This window comes from Aphis gossypii, chromosome 2 (genome assembly GCF_020184175.1).
Source record: "Aphis gossypii isolate Hap1 chromosome 2, ASM2018417v2, whole genome shotgun sequence".
NCBI classification, from domain to species: domain Eukaryota; kingdom Metazoa; phylum Arthropoda; class Insecta; order Hemiptera; family Aphididae; genus Aphis; species Aphis gossypii.
Window position 1 is genome coordinate 3085848 of NC_065531.1, and position 19305 is coordinate 3105152.

At 29.5% G+C, this 19305-nt stretch overlaps 2 protein-coding genes across 5 annotated transcripts in view; one reads left to right on the forward strand and one right to left on the reverse strand.

Moving 5' to 3' along the window:
* LOC114123675 (myogenesis-regulating glycosidase) overlaps positions 1–19305 on the reverse strand; it is an 89891-nt gene that overhangs the window by 27799 nt on the left and 42787 nt on the right. The gene's annotated exons all lie outside the window — the stretch shown is intronic.
* LOC114123676 (semaphorin-2A) overlaps positions 8481–19305 on the forward strand; it is a 347857-nt gene continuing 337032 nt past the window's right edge. The window contains exon 1 of the mRNA XM_027986733.2: positions 8481–9154. The gene's annotated coding sequence lies outside the window, so the exon portion shown is untranslated. The remainder of the gene's footprint in view (positions 9155–19305) is intronic.

A 19305-nucleotide genomic window follows, 5' to 3' on the forward strand; every position in this document is an offset into this window, starting at 1 on the left:
TTTACGAAAAGATTTTCGTGATTTGTTTGGTATTTAAATTCCGCACGTACACAATGTCCGAAAAGAGAAGGATTTTTGATGTAATATCGGCCGTCGGGACAAACATGCGTAAGTACACACTTATATTATATTCTTATTATTGGTATATAAACCCTTTTTCCGTATGTCTTCAGACGTCGAACGAGAACCTACTCAAACGGAATAACTTAGGCGTCTGCCTTAAATTATTCTTTGAATGCGTTCCGTCTAATGCATTTCTAACTACGGATACATTACTGTATTATACGTGGACACAGAACAGATCGAGTATTGTAGTCATGTAAATGTACACGAAACTCGATTATTCAGAACCAACGAAATCACCGTTTGATTTCTATTAAATATTTAAAATCCCTTGTTTACCGAATGTTGACTTCTCCGAGGGAAGGCGGTGAGGATTTAATCAGATTGCCTACTTCAAAAACAGCATCCGGTACCATTACCAATGTCAATAACGAATATTGTTGTTATTAATTTAGACGCAGGCGAGACTCATATTCTATGCATCGCTGTCACGTATTAGTGGTACTTACTTAAATCGATTTTACCTGCATCGAATCGACGTCTACGATTTAATTGATAAATGACTGAAATGATGTCTAATCTGTGGTCATAAAAGCAAATTAATCAACACCACAAAGTAAATTTCACACGTAGGGTTGATATTATAATTATGGAACCACTAGAAAGCACTATCCAATAAACCGAACACTACATAGATGATGAACACAGTGGAATGTTTTCTCGTAACTTATATAATATTATTACACGTTTTTCATTTGATTAATATTCTAAAAATCATCTTTTTTATAAATTAAGCCAGTATAAACAAGCTTATAATAATATGACGATAACCCAATTCAGTTCTCTATCATGTTTATTTAAATCCTCTATTCAGAAACTATTACACACGGCATTATAATTTATAAACTATTATTGTGGAAAAAACCAACAATAGAGGAATGTGTCTGCGCAATAATATTATATCATTGTTGTTATCATCATAACCATGACGATTTATTTTTACCGGAAATATAATATAAATACGCTCACACGAACTCGGCTTATTGGATTAACATCAAACTTTTTGTAAGTAGGTATACTAACAAACCTACATGGTTGACTAAATTCGTCAGCGTTCCTGCGATTTCATTTTAGTGGACAGGCCGTGTATGACTATCGCATATAATATTAATATACATAATAATATTATATAGTAGGCACAAGTATACTTTGAAGAACTTTTCCACAGATCTTATACTCTTTATCTCATATCTGCGTTCTTTGGTGCACCGATGAACCCTCTCGCAACACGTCTCGTCTTCGCTCAAACAACCCTTCCGATTCCCCGTCGGCCCATAATATCCCAGTCGTATCATACTTTTACGATGATTACGCCACGTTACATACAATTAAATACTGCAAAACGCACTGTGGTGGTAGATTAATAAATACATATTTTTCTCTCGTCACTTTCACTCTTTCTCTTTGACGATGTTCAAACGATACCCCCAACCTCCCGTGTATTCTCCCGCCGCTTTTCAATTGCAATCTCGTCTTTTCAACCCCATCGAAAAAGTCCTCATTTTGAATGAAATTTAATATATTGTATAGGTATACAAACAGGTAGGTTTCTGTTTATATGTATGGTAACTGAAAGTATAATATGCCTTATCTTAGCACAGTATCTTTTTCACCTCCCACCGCTACTGGGCGGAAATCTGTCATTGAAGGGATTGCCATAGTTGGTTAATCAATAGACCGAATTTCCGACGTTTTCGATTATTTTGTTCTCGAAAAACCGTATACAATCGCATCTGACTCGACTTTATACCTACATGTTACTGCGTGTGCGCGCAGGTCGATTAATATTGAGTGGAGTACAGTCACGAAAATATGAATATTTTACTTGGTGGATATACCATAAAAGTGGAAATTATAGTCATGAGTGCACAAACGCAAAGTTATATTTCAAGCAGCTGACAAAAATAATGAATACCGTTTTACCGGGTCAAGTCCTTAGCGCAATTGGACTGTGCATTTTTATTTAATACATGATAATGATATTTTACTATTATAATCTCCGTGAATCTAAGGCTAACGACCTACACTTGCTTATAAAAATAATATGTTAAAAATGACCTGTAGGTTCTACTAAAAATATTTTCAAACCATCGAATATATTGTTTTCAATTTTGATAGTAGGTAGGGTATAACATGTAATATGACGTCTAGAAAGTGAGAACCACTTATACAGTATTTTTTAAATTTCTTTAAACGGTTTGATTATTTTAACTTTAAAGTATTCGTGTTTTATAGACGCGTTTAATAGTCGTTTGTCTAATAAATTAACGATTGCGTTTTAATCTTAAGACTAAATGAAGTAAAAATATGAATGAATTATAGACTTGGAGAATAAAGGATAGTAATAAATATTATGACCTGCGAATATTCAGTGTCGTTTTTGTTGTAAATAGAGTGGGTGCTCAATGTGTTGCTTGTGTCGATGGAATTCGAGGAGCTTGGTACTTGAAACATGTGTATAATATTATTGCTATGTATCGTGTATGCCTATAATACGTATTAATTACGGTATGATAATATTATGTTAATATCCACACGATATTGTAATGAACAACAACGCTTCTTCGTTTAAATCTGAAAATGACGTTTCATATGGGACGATATACCGTTGCACACCCATTATTGTTATTTATCTATTTGTTAACTGGATTATTCAAACTACACGAAATCTCAGTATTATTGTTTGGTTAAGATAAAGCGTGCTTAATAATATTTACATTTCACATAATATTTTATAAATATGCATAGAAAGTGTATTGTCTCTAAAATAGTTAGATGAAATTTGTATAATTAGGTTTATTGTATTTACGTATATTTTATTGTTTGTGTAATATATTAGAATTTTTGTTTGAAACTTTTGATAATGGCTATTATATTATTAAGTTTTATTATTTTTTACAATATGAATTTTAAAATACACTAAATAGTAAATCGTAATGTTAATAGCCAATCGTATATTAAATTTAAATGCAATAGATGTGAAGACTATTAATATTTATTTTTTTATAAAAATATTTTATTTTCATAGATATTAAATATATTATATTTTTGGGATAAAGTAAAAAACATGTTATAAAATTAGTTTGTAAAGGTATTTATTTATTTTATTTAGAAGAAAAACCTTTTTTTTATTACTTAAAAAAAAAAAAATTGAAATATTCTAAAAAATATTTGAAGTATTTTTGTTTAATATAGTACAATATTTGATCAAATCAAAAATACAACATACCTTTAAGGTATTTACAGATACTCTTCACTTTGAAATATTTATTAATTTTTTAATATTATATTCAAAATATTTATTTGTTTATTGAATAAATAGACCATTTCATGATTTTCTACATCTTTTTTTAGCCAAAATTATACTAAGAGTTTCGGTTGAGAATATTTTTCTAAAAAAATTACTATTTACTAATAAAATAGATACCTTATATAACATTTTAATATATAAACTAATACTATTTAAAGTTAAACAATAAAACAAAAACGTTTTACAATAGTACAATATTGTTTTTTGACACAATATTCTTATTTTATAAAAATTAAACAACATTACAGGGGTGGCCAAACTTTTTTTGGTCATGATCAACTAAAATATACTTCACCTTTGAGGATCGATTTCCATAGACATTTTTTTTTATTATTGAATAACTATAATTATTAAGAAACATATAGGGCGCGTGGCCCTAAAATAAATTCTAACATGATAGACTTTGAAATTGTCCACGATCGACTGTTTGGCCGCCCCTGCAATATTATTTTAAATGAAAATTCCATGTGGATATAATATAATAATAACTTTAAATAATTAATTACACATTCCTGTATTATCTATTTAAATGTCCATACACTTATTTGATTAAATAAAAACAATGGTAAAGTGCCAATAATTAATTCAGTTATAATAAAGTACAATATAAAGAGATGCCAACTAAACATAAAAAAAATAAAATAAAAGAATATTGTATACTCACCAATACATTTTATATTTTAACCCAATACTAAATATAAAAACCGAAAAAATATGATGATATTATTTATTAAATTATAGTATTATAATGCGTACTTGACTAACTTAAATTATTTTTATTGATACAAACAATTTTTAACTACCGTTAGGTAGCGTATGTGCATATAATATGCGAATATATAAATGATAAATATACTTCTATGTATAATTTAATAAACCCTTAACTATAATTATTTAATAAACCTTTTTATCATACAAATGTAAAACTGAATTTATATTTGAAATGGAAAATATATTATTATTGCGTAACACAATTTGTGAATTCACATTTATTAAAATATGCTATATATGAAAATAGAAATTTTAAATATTTAATAATGTTCCTATTGTAAGAATGTTTAATGTAGCATTTTTAAAATAATATTTTAAAAAATATGTGAAATAGTTGTAAAATAATTTTTATGTACCTACCTAATTAGGTATAATTATGAATTTAATACAACATTATTTTATACTAATAGCAAGCTTTGTTGACTACTTTGTTCATAGTTAAAAACTTACGATAATCCCTAAAATAAATTCATATATGTTGCGTATTTATTTTTCAAGGCTCATAGTTTATACGGTGTATGAAATGGTATCGTCTTGCTAGGAACTTGAAAATGGATAGAAATTAAATTCCATAACTTTTCTCAATAAAAGCTACGATATCATTCGACATTCATAGGAGTTGTTAGTTTATTACAAAGACTAGCTATCTGAGTAAACCAAATACCTAAAAGCGAGTATATTCCATAACTTCCACGTAACATATATCAATCGAAAACCGAAAGCATTTGAGTTATGAGAGCTACAAATAATTCACACGCCATGGACTCATATTCTGCATTTCGCACCATGTTAAATTTCCAATGGAAAACCATATAGAATTTCTTGACTATAGCGTCTCAAAATAATACATTTTTCAATTTTTTAAGATAATGTTTTATTTCAATATAATTAGTGATTAATATTGAAGATAAAAAATTATTAAATACATTTTTAACAGTAATGATGTACAATATTATATTACTTACGTTATTCGACGATCATGAAATAATTTTCAAAATATTAAAAAAAGCTTCTTGGTTTGCGTGTATATTTTTTAAGCTTTATCATTTGTTTGGTTTATTTTTAAACTAATTATTGAGTGTACCGCGAAGTAAATATGCAGATTCGTATGGTTATGACTTATGGCAGGCAAAACTTAGATGTATTAGGTATATTTATAAAATAACCGTTCAATTATTTACTTGGGATTACAATTTTAGTTTTTGCTAGTTGTCATACAATGTTTTATTTCATGAAATATGAGAATAATGACAACAATTTGCAATACGTACTATGATAGGTAGTAACATTTATTTTTAATATACCTGTGTTTGACTATTGTACAAACAATATATACTTTTTGCTATTTTAAAGAATGAACTACTATTGTATTGACAATACAATGTTGTATTTACGGGTACAGAAACGTATGCTGTTATAACTTTTAATATTATTTGTACACCAGTAACTGATATATATTTTAAAAGTAAGTAAATAATCGTATATTCAGCAATGAGTATAATAGATAAAATATTTATAAATCCAGTGACCTGCAAGGAACGACATATTATATGTGTAATATAATTATGTGCTACAAATATTTTTTTACAACAAATCAATAAAATTGTTGTATTATTTTTGAGCACATACTTGTACAATTTTAACAATGGCATTTACAATAAAAACTTTCAATATTTTTTCCAAAACTTGAAAAAATTAAGTTTTCGATTTCGAGCACCTTTATAAATGTCTAATATCTCTAGGATTTGAACAGAAATATTATAATTTATATGAAATTAACTACATTAAAGTTCTGACTAGAATTAATTAATTTTATTTATTTAAATTATATTATAATAAATATAATATAATTTGTTAAATATTGTGTACGAATCAATTTATTTTAATAGCACGTATGTAAGTGTACCAAAACATGATCATGTACTGCTTTTGGGGAATTATAAACTTTTCGTTAAAAGGAAATGCCATTTCTTCGGACGTGTACAAACGTATAGTGGCTTAACTGCATTTGTTTTAGGAAATTAGATTGTTGAGGATTAAAAGTAGTTAAAGGATGAAACTCGCTGTTCAATAAAAACTTCTAAAAATAAGAACAGCGAATTGTGAGATCAAGACTTTACTCGTACTAAAAAAAAAAAAAAAACAATTTTAATATTGAGAAAAAGATTAATAAGGAAGACAAACACGATTACAACGCTTTGTATACGTTAAATTAATAAAACTACTATAGTCATTTATGGTCTTATGGGTATTTTAGAATACTTAGAAAATGAATTTTGTTATATGTTTGAAAATTAAATTGTTTAAGGTTTAATACTAATATATAAGCATGATACTCATTTAAAACGAAAGATTATTGAACATAAAAATGTTTAATAAATTAAATTGTTGAAAAGATTCTACCAATTAAAACACTTTGCGATTTTAAATATTAATGAGCGTTTATATTAACTACTACTACATAATGCAAGTGAAAGAGAAGAAAATACAGTCGCTAAAAACTGTAATTTAATAATATAAGACATTATAATATTATTAACCCATACATTAAATTTTTAAATTTTAATATTTTAGGTTTGGTTTATTTTAAATTATGATCAAAACTTTTCTGAACATTCTTTTAAATATGTATTTTTTTAGCTATTATATCTTAAAAAATATATTCTTGATCTCTAAATCTTATCAACATTTTCCCAAGTAAACGCATTTAATTCACTAGATTGTTTGTTGCATTGAAAACAAGAGGAACCCTCTTTTTGTTGGAATGAAGCGTTCTTTTCATTTTTGAAACATTTAATATCGTTTTTTTACGTTGTATAAAACATCAGTACTGCTCCAAATAACGTCCCATAAAATTTATATTATAATATTATGCGAGCTGTAAATCGAATTACGTACGTTTTTGATATGCGATAAAAGCAACTTTATTAAAGTGTTTTTGGAAAATTTCAGCCCATTCGTTTCATTAACACATATTTATTATTTATCGTATCGTCATCATCGTTATAATGTGTAATATGTATACATTACCATTTCTATTTGAAGTTTATTATGATGTGTTTAATAAGAACACGATTTGAATTTATTTTTATTTTCGCTTAACAACAAAAACCGTCGTAAAATTCAAATAGTATAGACCTACAATAATCTAACGAAGAGTAACGACAATGATTTTATTATTTTAATGCGTAAGTCACACATTTTCACTCGTGAACAATATCGGTTTGCACGAACACGCCTAAACCAGTAGTGTAAACCATTTCGAATAGGCGACAAGAGGAATAAGACATTGAAGTACAACTTAGAAAGTTATTTTTTTTAAAAATAAAATATTTAAAAAAAACTATGATTATTAGCTTTTAGCAATGCAAACTTATTGTATTATGTGTAAATTTTTTTTTTTTGTAACAATTTCTCTATATGAACATAAAATATTGTATTCTAAGCGTACTGGGTCCAAATTCGGGGAGTGCGAGATAATTTACCATAAAAAATGTACTAAAATAATTAAAAAATTTACAGAAAAACATAGCTGTAAACCTACAACAAATCGTAAAGTATTTGACGTCCAGCATCTTTATTCGGACAGTTTGGAGGGGGGGGGGTGACTCATAGAACCAAGGTTCTTCTAAGGATTTTCCAAAGGCGACCCCCTCCTCCTCGTCACCTAATCACTCACATATAATATCTATTACCTACACGTATCGGGTATCTGAGACTTATATTAAACCCATTCCGGAGAGGCAAAAAATACGAGCGCGTATGTCCGCAAAAAAAAACGAAAATGATAATAATATATAAACCGATCGTAAAACAGAGACTTGTGTACACACGATGATATCGCACGTCGACGCGATATATATTTATGTTCCCGCGCGTTCAGCCGTTCGGGGAGCGAAAAAACGAGAGCGTTTTTTTTCCACCATATCGAAAAACAACCACCGGGTTCGGCGGCATAATACCTACGTAATATCACCTGTCCGTGCCGTTATGATTCATTACGTTCGGCGTTTAGCATGAAACCGTGACACATATAGTGTCGTCGTTGTGAGAGCACGAGCGCATTTTATATACGACGGACGCACGTTGCGGTCGTCCTTTGTGTGTGCGTTCACCGGCGGCGGCGGACCATAATATCCTATTCGGCGCGCGCGTGTGTGTGAAGTGTAAATTTGTGTGTGTGTGGCGCGCGCTGTGCGGTTGCCCGGCCAACGCGTCTATAAACTGTGTACGCGCGCCGCCGTCGACTGCGACTGCGACTCCGACTCGGACGACGAGACGACGACTTAGCTTGCTCGTCGCCACCGCGTGCATCACACGGTCGTTTCCGCCGGTCCGGTCGTCCTCGTCAGTCCGCCCGCCACCGTCGTTCGTTCGCGTGCGATTTCGCGTTTTTCCGCTTTTTCCCTACGCACGAGACACTATTGTGCGTCCGTTCGTTATTTATTTATTTATTATTTTTTTTTTCAAACCGTGTTAACTCTTCCTGTTCGTCTCTCACTCGTCTCTCTCCCGTCGAACGTGTGTGCGTGTTCGGCGAGTTCGCGCGAATTTCCGCGATTTTTTTCACCCCGGCACTGAGACAATAATATATCGGTTACCCGTTAACGTGTATATACCAGGTACTCGCGGTCACCGTGGTCGGTCCCATCGTGACACTCGCGTAAACGAGGGTCCGTCGGTTATATATCGTGCTTGTCGCCCGATATCTGTATAGTGCACGCTTTACTCTACGCCAGTCTAAGCCCGACTCGACTTGCGGGTGACGTGTCGTCGTCGACGAGAGTAAGAACGCAAAATCTTGGTGGAAAATTAAAAACCTGAGACGGAGAGAGATCGATTCTCACGTGTGCGCACATCACGCAGACACCTTCCGATGTTATAATATATTTTGGTGGCCGGTATCGTTTCGCGCGTATATTTGTAATACGTGCCCGTTTAAAACCAGAGGTGAGTAACTTTCCGCTAATCCGTTTTTGGTAATAGGTACAATATGTTATTAAGATCAACACGCGTACAGTATTATAGAAACATTATCGTTTTTATGAGTAGCATATATTACATATACGTTGATATTATGATATATTATCTTAGTGTACTTATCTAAATATAACGTGTCCGTCTACTTCGCACGCGTCGCCGACTATGTCGAGATTTGGCCAACGACGACTTTGGAATAATCATTTATCATGGTAGATAACCGACAGCAGTCACATGTGCGCTGACAAGCGTAATACATTTTTTTATTTTTATTTTTTTGATATTTTTCTACCCTGGACTCGCATTTGTATACCTACTATACATTTTTAATCCTTCATATCTAATAATAATGGCGTTTTACTCCTGTTCTGAAAAATATATACACGTTTAATTATAGTCGGTCGCCTTATTATTATTCAATTATTGTGTGTGAAATCGAACTGCAGTCTGCGTCATAATATTCGATCGTATATTATCTATAGTACACTTTTAAAATATAATAATTACTATCAATACGGCCCTAAGGATTATCAAAAAATCGATTTTTTTGATTTTCAATTCTCGATTTTGAGTTCCAAAAGTGTTAATAATCGCATAAGCCGACCGAATAAAATAACCTTCTATACATATTTTGTTGTAAAGGATTAGAAAAAAGGTTCGAATCAATAGATTTACATACAAAAAAAGAATAAGATTAGAAAACTCAACTAAAAACTATATGTCTAGTCCACGTGTATTCTCTGTCCATGGAATCGTGGACCTTATGAATAGATTTTATCTTACAAGTATATGATACTCGTCGTAGTAGACTATTTGGAAAAAAAATATTTCAAAATATGCATTTGAATATTAGAACTTTTTTCCAGTTAATTAACCAATAAATTCAACAAATATTTTATTGGCACGATGAATTGTTTTGAGGATAATAATAAATTAAATTTCATTCTACAGAGTAGATTTTCATTATACAAGATTGTTTTTTGTTCAGGGATGAACATGAATTTATCAGATTTTTTTTCGTGTTATTCAATATTAAATGGCTTTGAATTTTCGATATGAGTCTTTCAAAATATGATTAAATTAGTAATTAGTAATTACATAAATCAAAATATATTGCAAGATATGATTTCTTCAGATAAAGTAATAATAATAATAATAATAGGAAATTCATGATTACATCATTATACTTGTGGAGCATAAAAATTAAGCCATCCGTATATTCTAGAAGTACTTTTAACGTTCCGTGTCCTTTTTCGATGATGCATCATTGTTCATAACGATGGTGACTGAATGCATTTTTTCACATGACTATACTCAAAGTCTGTAATAATTTTCATAGTATCATTTTAAAGAGTATAATATACTTGGTAATACATTTTAGAGTTATTGTTCATCTATAAATTGTAAGAAGTAATGCAATGACGCAAATAATAAAATGCATTCAGTATATCAAGCCATTATTATTATTATTTCATCTTCATCACGTATGACTGTATGAAGAATATTCAAGATGTTTATACTCATTATTTTAATTATTATTATTCAAAATAAACCAATCTCATCTGCGTCGTAGAAACAAAATTGACACAAAATATATTAATCATTAAGGAGCATTATTATTAATGTTATACAAATAAATATGCAGATAATCAACATAATATAAGTATGAAAGTAATAACAAATGTCTATAATCGATATTTTCTACTTGGAATAAATGTTTATTTGTGCGTTTATACAACGTAACAAAACTCAAAGGGCATAACTTTCTTTTAAAATCGAAAAATTAATTGGGTAAACTTAAACGAAACTTGTGAGTAGCTACAAATCAGTCACAAAAGTACGCAAATGGAATAAATTAATTTGCTGGATCAAATTATGAGTCGAAAGTATATAATATTCTATTATATAAGTATAATTTATATATACTTTATAAAATATATACGTTATAGACACTTCATGAAATTGATAATTTCATAAAAAGTTATCCATCATAAAAAAATAACGACTTTTCCGCACTTCGTAAAATACAAAAATATTTTGTGAAATGGTCACTTTTTCATAAAGTAGTCACTAAAATTTTACATTGTTTCCAATTTGTGAAATAAAATTTTTACTTCACATATAAAAATGAAATGGAAACTTAAAAAAAAAATAGAATAAACAAAATGGCACTTCAGGTCAAAAGATTAAAATTTCTCATTCTATATCTTTCATTGAATTGGACTAGTATTTCCAGTTATTTATTTGTTTGCCAAAACTCATTACGTTAATTTTTTATAGCGGTTCCTAAAAAGAGCTTATCTTCATCACCCTAAAGTTTATGTGAAAATTTGAATGTTCTAAAAATGACAAAGCTTCAAAACAAGTCAAGTCATAGCACTTTATAATATTACGATTACTATTTTAAATATTATATTTTTAATATTTATGCATGCATTATAGGTATATGTACGGAGAAATGGCAATTGTAAACATTTATAATCTTGTTATTGTTAAATTATATTAAACTATTCATAATATTAAAATATACTCATATTCCTGTTCATATTTTATAAATAAACAATGAATATACGTATTTATGTTTTATATTATATTCTTATTAATAATACGTACTGTGGGCCAAGTAAAAATAATTGTTTCTTGCCTATTGTTGATACTTCTTTTTTTGGTTAAAAATATAAAACATTACTTTTAAGTTCATTTGTTTTTCCTTTTAAAATTAATGTTATTATATATTTAAAATTCTTTCGGTCAATAAACTTTATTTTAAAATACATTTTATGAATTATTATTTTTATTACACACACATTTATATACTTTAATTTTTTATAACTTGTAAGCATCTTCATTAATAAGTAAATTGTGTATCATGTTTGCAAAATTATTCGAATTTTAAACTGATTTTTTTGGTATTTTAAATACGTTTTTTAAGGATTTATAGTCTGTAGTGCATTAATTTCACAACCCTTAAAAAAATATCATAATCTATTATATTATGATAACATTGATTTTATCGTAAAAATAATAACAAATAATTTTATAGTTAATGAATCATACATTTAGTATATTAGTATATAATATTTATTAATTTTTTAGTTATCTAATGCTATTTTTGCTGCTAGATTTTTAGACCAAATAAAATGATCATGACTAGGTATATTGGAAAATTTTCAAGCGTATCGTATAGTATGTAAACTGATAAATCATCGAATAATATATTTATATTTTTTTTTTTGAAAATTAAAATTCAAAGTACCTACGTATTTCGATTGAAACATGTTATTTAATGTTTAACAAAATTATATTTTGTTGACTATCCATTTTTTTTTTCAGAAAAGAATTTAAATCAAAAATATTTTATTTGTGTGCTCTCGTTCATATCAACAAATTTTTCAGCGATTATGAATACAGCAGAATTAGGGCTTAACATTATTTGACGAATATTTATTTATAAATGTAAATAACATTATGGAAATACTTTTTATTGTACAATAAATAATGCATATAAAATATGTATCCAAAAACTTACAGGTGAAAACCCATTTCAATCCGTACAAGAGGCAAACACTAAGGTTAGCAGACTAAAATTTTCAAAACAATAATATGCCACCATATTTTGTAGAAATTATAATAATCATAACTATAACAATATTTTGAGATAGTTATTGAACTATTTAGAGATGTATAGGTACTGGTCAGGCCTATGCATCAACTTACAAGTTATGTTACTTTCTATTTTGTAATAAATCTGTTTATTTATTAATTGATATGAAACTATAATTCATTAATTGATAGGAGAGTTTAAAAATACAATTATAAATAAAAAAATTAATACTGGAATGAAAGCTTAAGAGGACATATCAAATCCGCTTGTGTAGTCTACGTCTAACAATCGTACAACATGAGAAATTTTCGTACAGTAGAACCAATTTTGAATGTTTAGCTTAAATATAAGAGTGAAATAACTTATTATCAAACTTAAAGGTAAGGACATTATAACCTATGTTATCTCGTTGGTTTTGTACGTTATTTAATTTTTAAGCGAGTTATGAGCATTTTTAAATATTAATATTATACATATACTCATAATTTGTTTATAGAAATTAAAATATTATCGTAGAAATCAATGAGAGAACATAGATAATTTTCTACTTCACTTTAATATTCAAGCTTAACACACAAAATTGATTCAATTGAACGAAAAGTTCCCATGTTATTCGCGTTTGTAAGACGGAACAACACAAGCGGGTTTAGTGTCCTCTTAACAAAGTTGTGTATAATATTTTATTTATTAATAATCAGGAAATACCTTATTCATTTTATGCAAATTGAATGATTTGAGATAATATTTTGTTAAGTTAATGGATTCTGTTTAAGATACTAAATTATTTAATAAGAAGTATTAAATTTTATCTGTTAACCTTATTATATTATAGTTACTTCGTTACTTCCTACATTACTTAGTACATTGATAAATTTAAAATATTGTTTTTTTTTACATTTACATATAATTGTGATATATGTTTATATTTTATTTATATTTAAATTGAAATCTATTAGTAAATATTGTATTATACAGTCCATTAATTACCTTTGTTTTGTTTGTATTCAAAATAAATTGAAAGCTATTGAATGAATTATTAATGAAGATAAATCATATTAGGTATATAATATTATAATCACCGTTATTCCATGTTTGACAACAATTGTTTTGCGAACAATCAATATAAAATACAATGTTAATGTTAAATTGTAGTACTTACAATTACAAATAAAAACTATTTTTGTGTTTTTTTGGATCTTTGTTTTTAATATATTATATATATATTTACTTAAATGATCAAAATATGGAACCAAATTACGAAGTACCTATACTACGTTACTATAAAAACTATCTACTGACCTCTTATAAATGTCATATCCATCAAAAATATTTAGGTACATATTGTTTTTTAAAGTTTTTTACCGTTGAACAAGAAAAATATTAAGTAAGTGTTAACAAAATGTTATATCACGTTGTTTGTTTTAAACCACATAAAATAATATGAATTCATTCTGAAATGTATAGTTAACAATTCGAATAAAAAGTTATATTTAATTTATGTACCTAAAGATTCAATGAAATCATTATAACTTTTCAAATTCTCGAACATACATTGCGGAACGTAAAGCGTGTGTATGAATTTGTATGCTTTTCTTACGTATTAGTTCACACAACATATGTATTACAATAAATGTATGTATACTGAGAGCTTTTCAATAAGACTTTACTTTTGAACTAAGTTTGTTGACTTTAAAGAAATAAAGAAATAACTATACGTGATTTCTTTTGATAACTGGTGCGCTACTGTTTTGTTGTTATATTTTAGCGTATAGTATAGATTATCAAAAGCAATTATTGTTAAATATTTGATTACTTAAATGTTATTAGCGAGTAAAATAGAAATTCAATAAACCTATTATTATTATTTTTTTTAGAATATTACCAGATTTAATTTCACCGGTGAATATAGATCGGGTTAGTAGGTTCTATTAATGCTTATATTGGTAAGAAAATGTATAAATTTAACCTTGGTTAAAATCATAATATAATAAATAAATAAAAAATATGATAAACGCGTCAGTTATAACACAAGTGTTGTATACATATTATAATACAAACGCATACGTATTATGTCGGTAGGTAGTTATATGCGATGAAATAGCGTTTTCATAGCTTACAGAGTTTTAAGGATTTAATACTAAAAATATTATACGCAGTCTGTATTTAATATGATGCAGTTATACCTATACGTACTTGTATATAAAATGTACCTTACCATATTATACTATTATGTAAAATGTTGTATTGTTGAAAACGTAGAAACAATACAAATAAGACTGACTGTTTGAATTTTCGAAATATGTACTTGTAAAAACTTTTTTTCATTACATATCGCATTAATAATACAATGGATTTTGTATTTTACAGATTTAAATTTTGTCTTTACATAAAAAAAAAAAAAATGAACATTGTTTACTATTTATTAAAATAATTTATATGCAATTGATGGGAAAATTGTTCAACAATTTAACATGACAAGAAAATACTGATAAAATACGCTGTTAGTGTATATTCGTCTTTATGCTAATCGTATCTTAGTGAATACTCTTTGATGTCAGATGTTATATTATATAATACAATGGAAAAGGAGGTACCTACCCTTTTTAATTAACTTTTAAAAACGGTTTAAAACAAAATCTGTACACATGTATTATCGCAATAACAATTGTAGCAGTAATTATAATTTGTTTTGAATAAACTTTTAAATGAGATAGTCGGTCGAAATATTATAAAAATTAATCAGCGATAATAGTTGATTCATTCATATAATTGTAGCACGCTCAATCAAGACAAATGTGTATTTTTTTATTTTTTTTTAGGTATAAAACTCGTGTAGTAATGTTAGTTTTATGTTTGCAAAACGACTTCCATACAATTTTAGTTGGCGTGTCAATAAAACAGATTAAGTATCTAATAAACTCGAGAGAAAGCCCGTGGAAAATAATATGTATATACCGTGTTTATACTGAGTGTATATTGTATATAATATACAACAATTTACATTTTTTCCTGAGCATATTTCAAATGATTTATTTTTTATACAGTATTATGATTTTAAAATATGAGTACGTATGTTATCCAAAGTGTGCTTTCTCAAATATTCATTTTCTTAAAAGTTGAAAAAGTAAGTCACCCGTTTTATAAAATACATAATAATGTACGAGTATAGTACATAATTCAAAAAGGGGAAACTTAAAAAAATCCAATTAGACCCAAATGACAAAGATTTTAATTCAATTTCGCTTTTATGCTTTCAACAAAACTTTTTGAACTCAACTTCTATCGTTGTAAAATAAAACAATGTGCAGAATATTATTGTACCCAATAAAATTATTTAAAATATATGAAAAAAAAATGAATTAAGAAACTGATTAAAAACACATAAAATGGTGAACACGTAATAGTAGTAATCCTATAATTATGGCTTGAAGTATAAAATACTGCAGTCTCAAGGTGTTGGAAATTGTTGGTTACCACGATGTTCACATGTAGGATTATCGACCATTTTTTTAATCGAATAAATATTTAGTCTACACGACTATACCCACCTAAACTGTGTTATGTAAAATAATAAAGACCTTCAAAAAAAAAAAAAAACGATCGTATTCAAGTGGCGCGGTGGTTATCATCAACAAATCAACAATTTATCGACAACATAATTATGACGTATATTCGTGAAATAAAAAAAAAAAACGAGTGAAAGACGGACGGATAAAAGTGAAAACACTGCTATAGGTGACAAGGGGCGAATACATAAATAATAAAAAATAAAAGCTCCAGGTAAAATATTTTAGCGCAAAGTGTAGTATTAGGTCGCACCTATACTAAAATAATATGAAACATATAGACGTATGCGCGTTTTCGAATAGATTTCGATACTTATAATACGGAAAAAGAAGAGAAAAAAACACCGCGATATTCTTTTAGAGATGATAAACGACACGAGTATACGTATATAAAATATCACGAATTCCGTTCGATTCGTAAACCCGCAACTCGCTAGAAGGCAATAATAAAAATATATAATATTATTGTCGGAAATAGTGTTGCGTGTACACGCCACGATACTGCACAACAATAATAATAATAAATATGTATCACATTACTGGGAGAGAACAGGTATCTATTAAAAAAACGGAGAACATAATAATGTCGAACTATAATGTCGGAATAAAAAAAAAACCTACCTACACATATAGATATATATATACACCGTATTAGACATAGGCGACGCGCGCACCGCCGCCGAAGGAAACGAGACTGTATCCGACCGAGAGACGCGATGAAGACATCAACGCAATCGTCGGCGGCCACAATGGTAATAATAATATAATAATAACATCATATAGGCAGCGTTCACACCCGAGACCGCCGCCGGACCGATTCCCCTCGACTTACCGACCACGTAATAACAATAATAATTCATGTGGCTGGCAACAATATTACACTATGGGAGCTTTGGTCTCTCTCTCTAATTGGATTTTTGGAAGTATACGAGTGAGCCCGTGCCGAGTGTGTGTTCGGGCGACCGCGTGCGGAGTAGGAAAAAGGCGGAGCAGACGGTGCGCTGCCGGTCGTCTGCAAACCAGTTTTTCGACATTCTTTTGTGCACGACGACGACCGAGTCCTCGCGCCGGCGTAATATTTTTTTATGCTCGCCCCCACCGCCGCCTACGTCGCCCCGCCCGTCACGCAGATAATTACTTTATTAGTGTCGTGATCGCGGACCGTAATACATTATACACGAAAAGGATAATATCGTAAATGTACACGACCGGGTCATTATTATAGGTATAACGTCGTTATTAAAGTATACCATATACCGGTTACCACCATTGTCTGGGAACACATCGTTTCGCGGTAGGTAATCCTGGCGGATCGTTTATACGTATTGCACACAATAAATAATATCGGCAAAGACAGTCGATACACAATATAACGTCGATTGTCCGGTGCAGAGCACTAGGCTATCCGGAAGTCGAAACGTCGTGTATATTCCAAACGTACCTATACGTGGTTCCGGTAAAACAAAACACGATATTCGCGTCGGGAAAACACTTTTTTTCGAATCCGTTTTGCCGGAACGTTTTTATTTTCCGACAGTGAACGTTCCCGTGGTTTAGACTCCACAACGTACTATTACAGAATTCGGGCCCTCAGACATTACGCCGAACGCGGTCCTCTCATCTGTACAATAATATTATGGACGAAATACAATGTAACGTGTTCAACGCTCTGCTATAGTAGGTGGTACACCGTACATGACATTGTTATATTTAATGAGCTGCGATGAATGGTTGACGTGAACGAAAATCGGTAGTATTATCTGTTCACTCGCTTAGAATATAGTTGTCGAGGTCGTCCGTGCGTATAATTTTCTTTCCGCCGATGTATAACACTATATAATAGATATGTCGTAGAGGTGCTTCTAGTAATTTCTAGTCTATTTCGACAACTCACGCCTGTGTCCTCCACTTCCCCAGGTCGAATGTGTACGATTTATTTTTTCAAACCGTAGTTTTTCCCCCTATATTAAACTTGATCAGATTGTTTTTTATTTCTCCCCCGACGTCGTTTTAATCGAATCGTATAACACAACAATAGACACTCGAAATTTCGCCTCTCAATGTCACATTGCACGTCCATCGATTTAAAAATGGTTTTAGCGTATATATACGACAAACACACACACACACACACACACACACACTGTGAGAGTGATTGGGGTTTTTGACGGTCGTCCCATTTCTGTAATACGACACCGTCGACTTTTATACTTTACTACTATGCGTTTAAAATTACTTAATTAAAACATAAAATTTTAAGAGAAAATACAACGGATCATATTTTTACAATATAAACCTCATGATTGCAAAGAAATAATTATTACAATAATAATAGGTATACATTATGTACGCGTTCGTCATAGTAATGCGAATGGTTACCATAGAAACTGATGGCATCATCAAGCGTGACAAAAATAGCGTCTTGGACTATCATATAGATCTCCAGCCAAAAGATATATTTATGTCATAATAATAAAGCGGATTAATTGTAACACTCCTCGTGTGATAAATATTGTAGTCGACCTTTTACATTATTAGAAGACAAAATATAACGTTATATTTTATTTGTCGTACCTTATTAAAATGGTTGGGGGAACGACCAACTAAATATAAGATATCCAGGGAGAGCCGTGGGACCCTGTGGATATAATTACCGAGGTAAAGGATCTAAAGTATTTTTAAATAACCCGGGCTCAATAGCAGTTTTTATTGTTATATTACTAAATACTTATAAAAATTATACTTGAAAATATGTAACTTGAAAGTTTTACAATGAAAGACGACTGTATCGTTGTCTTACGGAGTTCGGTGGTCGTTAGTATGTTGAATATTGTTGATGTATAACATGTATAACAAACTATCCTTAGTTGGGGCATGTATTGGAAAAAGGGCTTACAGTCAATTGTGTGCGAATATGTTATTGTATCTGTCAGCAGTTAAGTTAGCCGTGT